Raw genomic sequence first — 11651 nt, 5'->3', positions numbered from 1 at the left:
AACTGTATATTCTTTAGCACATGAAGAGTGGGAAAAGTTCGGTTCGAACATCTACAGTCAACCAGAATTCAGTAATCTTGAGCTAAAGCCTGCCAAAAAAATCTACATTTCAGCATTCTTTTCTCACCTTGGCCCCGAAACTTGAATGTCCAACTGAAGCAACAATTCAAGCTCCCGGCCAAAAACCAATCCGCCAGCGAGATAACGTAGTCTTAGATTGCAAATTAACGCATTTGCCACAGCAAAGATCTAGTTGTCACCTCTCAGAGGTCAAATAGAGACTATGATGTAACGATTCCCGCATCCTGCAATGACAAACTACAACTATATTATCATCAGAATAGCTAGTAAGCAGTAATGGTGTATATGGAACAGAGATGAAAAAGCTGACATCTTTCATTTTGGTTTGATCACTCAATGATGTTAGTGTTAGATCAAAGCTTTTGAAATTGTAGCTGTGTCCACGTTGCCAAGGCATCTATATATCCCAGTTCATATGGATATATGAGCAAAACCATAGTACACCAGCAAAGAATGTAAAATGACACATATATGGATCCACTGGCCAAACAGAAAGCTACAAAGAGATTCATAAAAAACAGAAGGAAATCTGCAACACTCAGCAATGCTTTGAAAGAGGTCAGAAGCTTTAACCTCAAGAACAATTACTCCCCCGTATATGGCTATAGAAACGACTATTCTTCCCTCGGTAACAATTGTTGAGGTCGTCTTTGATCTCTTCGATAACAATTGGTTTTTACTTGTTCCCTGCTTTCCTTTCTTATGGTCTGGAGATAATTCGATGCCGAAGGCTTGCGATTTTCTTATGGATTCAGATATAGTCGCAACAAGCCCCAAGCGCCTCCTAAACAAAACTAGCTAGCTTCCTAAAGTACTTATTCTTTCGTTTTAAAGTAGTTAGATTACTTTATCCAAGCAGGGAACAGTCAGTCAAACAACTAGGGCGCTCAGACTTCCAGCGACAAACGCCGATCCACGACCGGGTGTGGTGGATGTGGCTGTGCTCTTCCACCATGCCATAGACAAAACGGCGCCGCACGGAAAATCATGGCCAAGATTTTATTGTAAAACCAAAGCCAAAGGTTTTGAAAGAGGCTGCGCAAGAGACTCACGGAAAGCAACGGAGGTAGCACGAACAACCGGAGGACGGAGTGGGAGGAGTCGTGGAACAGCAACCACGCGAGCGAAGCCACCAATATGGAACCAGTGAAGTCGATGAGGAGGTGCGATGATGCTCCATCACGAGGAGGAGAGCGGCCGCTAGACGGGGGTGCCCGATTAGCGAGACGCAGCAACAAGAAATGCAGGAGCAGGCTGCAGATGGCAACGCCGGTGGCGACGGGGTGAGTTTCGAAGGGCGAAATCAACTTCCCGCCATGGATTAAGCCCAAGCCCAAGTGTCTCGTTAAAGTCCTTTCTTTGGTCTTGCCTCAATTGATGCCGTGTTAAGGGAATTACTAGAGCGAAAAGAGAGAGATGAAAACAGAGTTTGCCAAGAAGAAGACGAAAAAGAGAGAGAGAGAAAGAAGGAAAGCAGAGCCCGGACAAACCGAGAAAAAGACAGAGGAGACAAAAGGGGCCTCTTGCTGTATGCACCGGATTAATTTTTTTCTTGCCAATCAATAAGGATTCAAAACTTTTATTTATCTAATTGAAGGAGTTTTCGTAATTAAATTGTAAATTCGGTTTTGTATGGATTCTATGTTGCTAGGTCGATTCTACAGATTTTAAGCTATGAAATTATGTTGTAAAGAAATTTTAGGGCGTTGCATAATAGGACTTTAGAAAAGTTAATGTAGGTTTATGACTTGATTGGGATAAATTTTTAAAATTTTGCACGTAGCTAAAAACAGTTTTCAAATTACTATGTTTGGCAATGAATTTCACCCTTCTCAAACCATCATTTGGCTTTATGATCTCTTGGTAATTCGAAAGAGTTTTCTGTTGAAAATAAGCTCGCTTGAATTGGAGTTTTAAAATGCGGTCGACTCTGTTTGCAAAGTAATTGTTCAAAGGTCTTTTGTCAAATGGACGATTTGACTCAAGAATATGGTATTGCCTACTAAATTTTTAGTCGAGGTTAGTTGACATATAAGTTTGACATGTAGATAAACTTTGATAGGACTATGAGACTCTTCAAGCGGTGTAACTTTTGATTTGAATTTTATTTAGGGGTGGTTGTTATCCTCTACAAATCTGTAAACTCATGTCTTGAAAGTGATAGGGATTTGATATATTATAAGTTGTGAAAAGCATTGCACAAAATGATTTTTTTAAAATGAAAAGTAATGTTTGAAATATATTTGTTTTATAAAATCAAATGGAGCATTTACTACCCTTTTGGTATATAATTTATTAGGATGAAGTTGCTTTAAAGTGACATTATTCATATTTTGATTTTATTGTACATAATATATTGGATTTGGATAAATGAATCTCTAGTATTGCTTTATCATAGTAGATTCTTGATCTATTTAGGAGAGATTTGGATTAGTCATTAGTTTTGTGGTTACTTAGGCGCGCATGACAACCATTCTGTTCGGAAATAGTTTTGGAATGAAATAGATTTTTATATTTCTATTTCTAGAAGAGTTTCTAAGCAAAAATAACTTAGTTTGATAACGATACAAAATTTCTACTCTAAAAATAGAAATCCGTTTGATAACGATCAAAATTTCTTCCTTTTCGGCACGACGGCGACAACGACCGACGACCTTTAATACAAAAAATAAAAATAAAAATGATTTAGTAACAAAAAAATAAAGAATAAAATAAAATAAAATAAAATAAAATAAATCATAAAAAATAAAATAAAAATATCATTTTATTTTAAAATAAAAATATCCTTAAAAATAAATTTATTTTATTTATTCTATTTTATTTTATTTTACGAATAAATTTATTTTAAAATGAATAAAATTAAAAATAAAAATAAATTTATTTGGCAAAACACTCAAGGCAAATAAAATAAATTTATTAAATTTATTTTAAATAAAAATAATTTATTTTTTATTTATCATAAATAAATTATTTTTAATAAATTTATTTTTATTTTTAAATGAATAAAATGAATATATTTATTTTTATTTATTTTTATTTTTAATAAAATGAGAAGAGGCAAAGGAGGAGGAGGAGGAGGCAGAGACGTAGATGAGATGAGGGAGGACTCATTGAAATTAAGGTTTAGTGGGAGAAATTATTTATGATTTCTCTTCGGAAATCGAAGTAGAAAATTTCTACTTCCGATTTATCTTTCAAATCAATTTACGGAATAGAAATCTATTTGAGTAGGTTTATTAAACAGGTTTCTATTATAGAAACAGTCTGGAATAAAAAATTATTTCGTAGCAGAAATTTTGATTATCATGCACCCCCTTATACTATTCATTCCAAATCTTTTTCTAGTAAGCTAAAGCAGGACATGAGCATTATTAGTGGGAAATTATTTACAATTGGATTTGGATGTGAGTTTAGATACTTATATATGTTTGGGATGATAGTTGTGAAAAGCATTGCCAAGAAGAAGACGAGAGAGAGAGAGAGAGAGAGAGAGAGAGAGAGAGCAGAGCCGGACAAACCGAGACAAAAAAGACAGAGGAGACAAAAGGGGCCTCTTGCTGTATGCACCGGATTAATTTTTTTTTCTTGCCAATCAATAAGGATTCAAAACTTTTATTTATCTAATTGAAGGAGTTTTCGTAATTAAATTGTAAATTCGGTTTTGTATGGATTCTATGTTGCTAGGTCGATTCTACAGATTTTTAAGCTATGAAATTATGTTGTAAAGAAATTTTAGGGCGTTGCATAATAGGACTTTAGAAAAGTTAATGTAGGTTTATGACTTGATTGGGATAAATTTTTAAAATTTTGCACGTAGCTAAAAACAGTTTTCAAATTACTATGTTTGGCAATGAATTTCACCCTTCTCAAACCATCATTTGGCTTTATGATCTCTTGGTAATTCGAAAGAGTTTTTTGTTGAAAATAAGCTCGCTTGAATTGGAGTTTTAAAATGCGGTCGACTCTGTTTGCAAAGTAATTGTTCAAAGGTCTTTTGTCAAATGGACGATCGACTCAAGAATATGGTATTGCCTACCAATTTCATACTGCAATAATAGCCGCTCCTCTCTTTTTTCTAATTATCCATTTATTGTGCAAATAATATATCACAACATGAGCATTCTCGTGTCCCCATGTTTTATGCACAAACTCACCTATTTCTATAATTGTTGGATATACAAAATCCTATTAAAGTACTTTTGAAGCAGCAAGCATTTTCTCTTGGTGAAATATTGCTAAAAATGGTTTCAATCTTAACTAAAGATTGCATTATCTTCAGTTTGAGACACCTTGGATTGTTGATGGAAGTATGGGTTTTTATGGGCTAATCTCCTAGAAAAATCTCAAATTTTAATTTTAATCACAATTCTACCTTGATTTTAAAAAAAGAAAAAAAAATGAATTTCCAACTTTCTTGAAAGCCCCACTTCGCCCATGAGTGGCCATTGGATCATCATGTAACACCGCATAGTCCAACCATTGCAATGTGAACACCGAAGCTTCCCTTAAAACCCATTGGAAACTCTATTAATGAGAGAGAGAGAGAGAGAGTCATTAAAGGAGATTTTTTTTTTTTTAGTCAGTCCTACTTTATTCTTACTCTACACTCACTCGCAGACTTGTGCCCCGCCTCTTGTAGGACGTGGGAGTCGCACCCACGCTCGAAACTTACGCGTCCCTACCCCCATCCTCCCGAGGAGGTGGGGATTTGAACCCCTCACCTCCCTTTCCATGTTGGAAGGGTGGCAGGGGGCGAACCCCCAGTGGTTTATTAAAAGGAGATTGAAAAGTAGTTGAAAAGAGGTTTTTATATACTTATGATAAAAAAGAGAGCATTCTGTCTTCTTCCTTTTATATCTCAAAAAAAGGATTTGACCTGGTTCAAAATCAAGGTCGGACCAATCGTTACTTTGATTAGTATAATAAATTCAAAGTACCAACAAAAGAAGCGTACAAACTACTGAAAGGAAGATGATTACCATAGATGAAAAATGTGCATGCATCATAATTTTTATTTCATCCAAATATAGTTCATTCCATCATTTAGACAGGCTTACTTGTAATTACTAAGAAGAGCACCTCTTTAGTTTGTTTTCAACTCAGCTTTATAATTATTGAATCTCCCCCTAGAGATGCAACGCCGGGATCACCAGCTCTCTTCCTTTCGATCAATTGGCAGACCTCCAACGTTATGCCTGCCATATAGTTTCCCGCTGCAGCGAATGCAATTTCAGCCTTGACATGGATTGTGCGGCTATAAGTCTACGTTCACAAGTCCTGGAGGGCAAGAAAGGCCCAGTTTTTTGCCATTTCGCCCATCAGCATCTACATGGTGCCCTCCACGTGAAGCTTGAAACCAGAATCAGAGTATAAAGCATACTAGGTGAGGTCTATGTTTGTCTGGATTGCCTCTTCTTTCTCCAATTCACAATCATCCGCTGCCGCTGGAGCAGTGCTGCTCTTTCCTGCTCCATAAATCATGTGCTGAAATGCCCTCAGTTATGCAACACCCTGTTCACCCTGCACATCCACTTCTTCCCGTATCAGGAAGGAACGCTCACTGACGCATTGTGAAGAGCATTGACGCTGTCTTTTGCTGCGCAGAATGCAACTTCAACATCAAAATTCCATGCACTTTTGGAAGGCACGCCTTGAAACATCACCTCCACGATCATATACTCATTCTTGTATTAGATCTATTGACCTGCACTACTGATGCAGTGTCTGGTAAATTTTGCACATTCGACTTTCACGTTTTGCGCAGTGCAATCTTAATGTAAATCATGATTGCCTTCCACAGTTACCACCAACAATAAAAGATGGCCATCACCTCCATCAACTCACACCTTACACTTCGTCCATCAAAGATGATGCCAGTTAGTACCTCTGTGACCTTTGAGAGAAAAAAGACCTGAATCTGGGTGCTTCTGGCTGCAATGAATGCCCTGCCCTTGATAAATCATATCGACATGCGTTTTACCCACGGTATGCTTTCATCACAGAAGTGGTCTCTCACTAACCTGACTTTAGCCAACAAACGGCTACAAGATGCTGGCCCATGATGTAAATAGCCCTGTTCTTTTTTCTTTTGTTACATCATATACAGACTCAAATCTCCACAATAAAATATAATCAACAGGAAATATGGTAATACAAAATTTATTTTGAAGTAATGGAAGTACCTGAAGCCCCGCTATAGCTGAACTAGATGAAGAAATTGCAATTCTGCAGGAAAAAGTGGACAGTGAGCACACAATTGGGGAGGCAGGAGACCACCTTTCTGTTTGATGTATCAGCTTACCCACTTATATGCAAGTCAGTTGGAATCACCGCTAACACTTGACATCCGATATTTTTATCTTCTGCAGCAAAATCAGATAAATATCATATTTTTGAGCATAAGACTTGTGTGCTCTGTGTTATTTATGAATAGGAGTACTAACATTGGGATGCATAACTTGATTACGAATCAACTTGTTAGGAAGCTTGCCAGTCTTATTATTTCCCTGAAAATGAATATCAGATGTGTGCAGTTTGTGCAGACTTGTCTCAAGCTTTTGCATACTAGCTATCTAGCTTTGCTTTCACGAGCTGTAAATTCTTTTCCAGCAAGTGAAGATGGGAAAAGTTCAGTTCTAACATCTGCAGTCTACCAAAATTCAGTTATATTGAACTAAAGCCTCCCAAAAAAGAAATCAAGCGTTCTTTTCTCAACTTGGCCCTGGCAACTTGAATCTCCAACCAAAGCAACAATTCTAGCTCCTGGCTGAAAACCAGTCGGGCAGAGAGACAACATAGTAATTGCATAATTCAGATCCAAAAGCTTCTTGATACATACAGGATACACCACAGAAGAAGTGTCTTTATAAATCTTGTTGCCGAAGCAAGTTAACGCATTCGCTGCAACAAAGATCTAGTTGTCACCTCTCGGAGGTAAAATGCTGACCATATGATATAACCACTTTGTCATTCTGCAGTTACAAACTCAAACAATGTCATCATCAGAATAGCTAGTAAGCAGTACCCGTGCATACGGGACAGAGATGAAAAGACTGACATTGTTCATTTTGATTCTGCTAGATCTATGGCAATAGAACAAAGCTCTGACATTGCAGCTGTGCTCATGTCTCCAAGGCATCTATTTATCCTTGTTCATATGGATAAATGAGCCATATGGATAAATGAGCAAAACCATTGCATATGGTCAAAGATTCTGTAAAATAACACATATAGATCCATGGTCAAACAGAAAGTTACGAAGAGATTTGCCAGAAAAAGAAAAGCAAAACTACAATGCTTGCCATATTTTCAGAGAATTCAGGAGCTTTAACCTCAAGAACAATTTTGACTTTATTTTGGCAACTAGTAACAACCATATGACAACGCTTGACACGTGGCAATTTGATGATAAGGAGTTGGTATCCGAAAATGCTAGTAAAAGTACCTTCTTTCATGAATGTCCCTCTTTTTCTCTCTTCAGTAAAAAAAAAAAAAACTTCCAAATCTTTTGGTCCAGTAGGATCTTAGGTAAACTGGAAGCAAACAATGAAATATCTCCCCATTCTTCTAGTCGCAATAAGTGGAAATTATTTTTGTCTTTTCAATAACATTTGTCCTTTCGTTGATGGTAACAATTTGAAGTATCTGCTACTGAATTAGCAGAAGCATTTGACAGTCTTGCCATCTTAAGTCATACTGCTGATCGACTTCTTAGCTTCATTATTTGACTTAGTATCACGATAACTCTCCTGGGAATTATTTTTCACAATAAGCATTTAGGCTTGTAGATATATGTGAGAAGAAAATCAACTGCAAGGTCAAATCAAATGATGAACGAACCCACATGAAAATTAAAATGCATATAATTTGGACCTCCCACAGGAATTTGTAGAGATAGGCGTTTAAGACCACGATCCACAAACTGATGCATGGGACTCACCCTTGACTATGGAATGCATGTCACAAAAGCAAGGTGAAGTTGAGCACTCTACTGCCAGCGGGACACTTTGCCGGCCAGGCTTCTAGAGAAGAGGAGTTTTGGTGAAGCCAATTCGATTTTGGGCAACCAAACCCTGCAACTGATGAGAAGTTCCTATGGATTAAAGGGTAGCATACTTAATTGATGGAGTAGATAGAAACAATTGCCTGAGAAGGAAGAATGGTCAACCCAGAAGAGAAAGATACTGTTGTCTGCGAGACATACTTTCACTGAAGATGAATCATCTATTGCTCTTCCCAGTTTCCATGGCCAACAACATTTATCACACATATTGCTTTCATTGGAAATGATTGTGCCGAATTTTTTGCTAACATAATTTGATTTGCTTTATACCTGCAATCCTGCACATCACATACAAAATGGGTAACCTTCAGAGTCCGGATAAAAGAATTTATTACCATCTGCATCTAAATCATCGGTTCAGTCCTCAAATCACATCCCATATTTCTGTTCAGCCCTTCAAATAATGACATGTATTATTATGCTCCAAGGTTACATGTTTTCTCTGATCTGTTCTTGAGAAACTGCTCATTTTAAGGACTCTAAAATCACTGAAAGGTATCTATAAATACTTATCTTGGAGCTGCACTATCATTTTATTTCCTAGCAAACTTAGTCACTCATTGTCTGGAACACTAAGTCTTATGGTAGAAGTTAGATGTGATCGACGGCTGGACCCAAGAGGGAATGGCTTATCAAGGCTTGTCCATATTCTTAACAGACTTGTCACGAGGAAATACGTGACCTCACCAGTCTAGTGATATATACATTCCAAACAGTATTTTGCATTTATATATAAAAACCTTCTCTTGCCAGTTGGATCCATCAATTGTTACTGCACGGCCCAAGATTGCTTGTCCTCCTAATGAGGATTCTCAGAATGTGGCCATTCAAAAAATGCTCATGAGCATCTACTCACATCCCATCATCTTGGGATGAAAAATAGAATCAAATGCAAAGCCTGCGAGTAGGCAATCTTGGGGAGGCCTATGGATGCTATGCTTGCATATTCTTTCTCCACAAAAGCTGCATCGGATCTCCCCCAGAGATGCAACACCTGTCTCTCCATAATAACCCTGTCTCTCCTGCTTCTCTCCATAATTACCGTCTCTCTTCAATAAATTTGAGGAGCTAAACATAACGTCTGCCATGGTTTCCTACTGCAGTGAATACAAATTCAGCCTTGACATGGACTGCATGGCTTGAACTCTATGTTTGCAAGACCTGAAGGGCAAGAAGGACTTGGTCTTTTACAATTGTGACCATCAGCATCCACTGGTCTTCCACACGAAACTCGAAAGCAGAATCAGGTGCAAAGCTTGTGAACAGAACATACCAGGTGAGGTCTATAGTCATCTGCCGCTGGAACTGTCATATGAGGGATGGTCCATGTGAGGCTTGTGATAAAGCGTCAAATGTTTAGCCTATTGCTGGTGGAAGCAAAGCTGCTCTTATGCTCTATTAATCATGTGCTGAATTGCCCTCAGTCATGCAAGAACCTGTTCACCCCACACATCCTTTTTTCTTCTCATATTAGGAAGGAACACTGTTGAAATATGTCGTAGAGCGTCGGCTCTCTATCTTTCACTGCATGGAATGTGACTATGACTTCAACATTTCATACACTTTTGAAAGGCACACTTTGAAACAACACCTCCACGAGCATATACTCTTTCTTATTTTAGATCTAATGAACTGTATTTCCTAAGCAGTGTCTCTAGTAACTTTTGCAGGTTTGACTTCAATGGTTGTGTGCAGTGCAATCTTAATCATCACAGATTGCCTTCCACCACAGTAAAAGATTGCCATTAACTTTCATCAATTCACTCTTTACGATTCATTCATCAAAGATGATACCAGTGAGTACTATTGTGACCTTTGTGAGAAGATAAGGAACTTGAATCTGAGTGCTTACATCTGCCATGAATGCCCCTGCCCATTGATTACTCGTATCAAATGTGTTTTTCCCACAGTGCGCTTTCATCACAGAAATGATCTCTTACTAAACAGACTTTAGGCGACAAATGGATACAATGCCATATGATGTGGTGAGTAGCCATGTTCCTTTTTAACATCGTATATATATATTCATCCTCCACAATAAGTAGTAATCAACGGAAAATGCTCCAATACCAAACACTTTTTAAATCAGGTTGCTGGAATAGTGGACATACCTGAGACCCTGCTATTGCTGAACTAGATGAAAATATTGCAATTCTGCAGGTAAAAGTGAAAAGAATGAGCACACGATTGGAGGTCCTCAAGAAATGACGTGCAATGTTGGTCTCGTAAAACTGCAAGTGAAGTGCATGTACTTGCAGAGTTGGGGAGGCACTTATCAATATGAAAATAATTTCCCTTCTGTTTGATGTCATGCAAGTCAATTGGTGTCACTGCTACAGTCGACTTCCAAGATTGTTGTTCTCTGCAGTAAAGCAAATAAATATCATATTTTTGAAGACTCGAGTGCTCTATGTAATGAGATGAGGTGTTGATATTGAGATGCATAATTTGATTGTGAATCAACTTGGCAGGAAGCTTGCTGGTCTAGTTATTTCCACAGACACAAACGTCAGATGTGTGTAATTTGTACAGAATTGTCTCGAGCATCTGCATACTATCTATCTAGCATTGCACACATGAACCGTAAGTTCTTTAGCACATGAAGATGGGAAAATTTCAGTTTTAACATCTAAAGTCTGCCAAAATTTAGTAATCTTAAACTAAAGCCTACAGAAAAAAAATCAACATTTCAGCATTCTTTTCTCACCTTGGCCCACAGCAACTTGATGTCAGTAAGCCGGTGAGACAATGAAGTCTTAGATTGCAAGTTAACACATTTGCCACAGCAAAGATCTAGTTGTCACCACTCAAAGGTCAAATGAAGACCATATGATGTAACCACTCCCACATTCTGCAATGACAAACTACAACTATATTATCATCGGAATAGTTAGTAAGCAGTAACAGTGTATATGCGAGAGAGATGAGAAAGCTAACATCTTTTATTTTGATTGGGATCACTCAATGATGTTAGTGTTAGATCAAAGCTTTTGAAATTGCAGCTGTGCTCATGTCACCAAGGCATCAATTTATCCCATGGATAAATAAACAAGAACATAGTACACCAGCAAAGAATGTAAACGACGTATCATCCCACTGGCCAAACAGAAAGCTACAAAGAGATTCACGAGAAAAAAGAAGGAAATCTACAACACTCAACCATGTATTCAAAGAGGTGAGAAGCTCTAACCTCAAGAACAATTACTACCCCTTATATAGCTACTAGAAACAACCATTCTACTCGTCATAACAAGGTCATCTTCAATCTCTTCGGTAACAATAGATCCAAATTTCTTTCAAGGGCTTAGCCTATCTTAATCAGATCTAGTCACTACAAGCTCCATCACCGTTCATGGCTAGGAATAGGAAAGATACATAGGTGGGTTTGTACTTGTTCCCTGCTCTCCTTTCTTATGATCGGGAGATAATTTGACGCCGAAGGCTTGGGGATTCCTTACGGCTTTGGCTCCAGATAAAGAGAAGAAAACCCCAAGTGCCTCTTATACAA

General features: G+C 37.8%; 1 long non-coding RNA gene across 1 annotated transcript; it reads right to left on the bottom strand.

Moving 5' to 3' along the window:
- Nucleotides 1–6342: 6342 nt before the first annotated feature.
- LOC104440945 lies at nt 6343–8296 on the bottom strand. Its single transcript, XR_005546927.1, has 3 exons — nt 8021–8296; nt 6525–7294; nt 6343–6443 (listed from the first exon to the last, which is right to left on the bottom strand). It is a non-coding gene; the product is annotated as an uncharacterized LOC104440945 (long non-coding RNA).
- Between the last annotated feature and the right edge of the window lie 3355 nt (nt 8297–11651).

This window comes from Eucalyptus grandis, chromosome 10, assembly GCF_016545825.1.
Source record: "Eucalyptus grandis isolate ANBG69807.140 chromosome 10, ASM1654582v1, whole genome shotgun sequence".
In the NCBI taxonomy this organism is placed as follows: domain Eukaryota; kingdom Viridiplantae; phylum Streptophyta; class Magnoliopsida; order Myrtales; family Myrtaceae; genus Eucalyptus; species Eucalyptus grandis.
The sequence above is the reverse complement of the archived record's forward strand: the minus strand, read 5'-3'. Positions and strand labels throughout refer to the sequence as shown.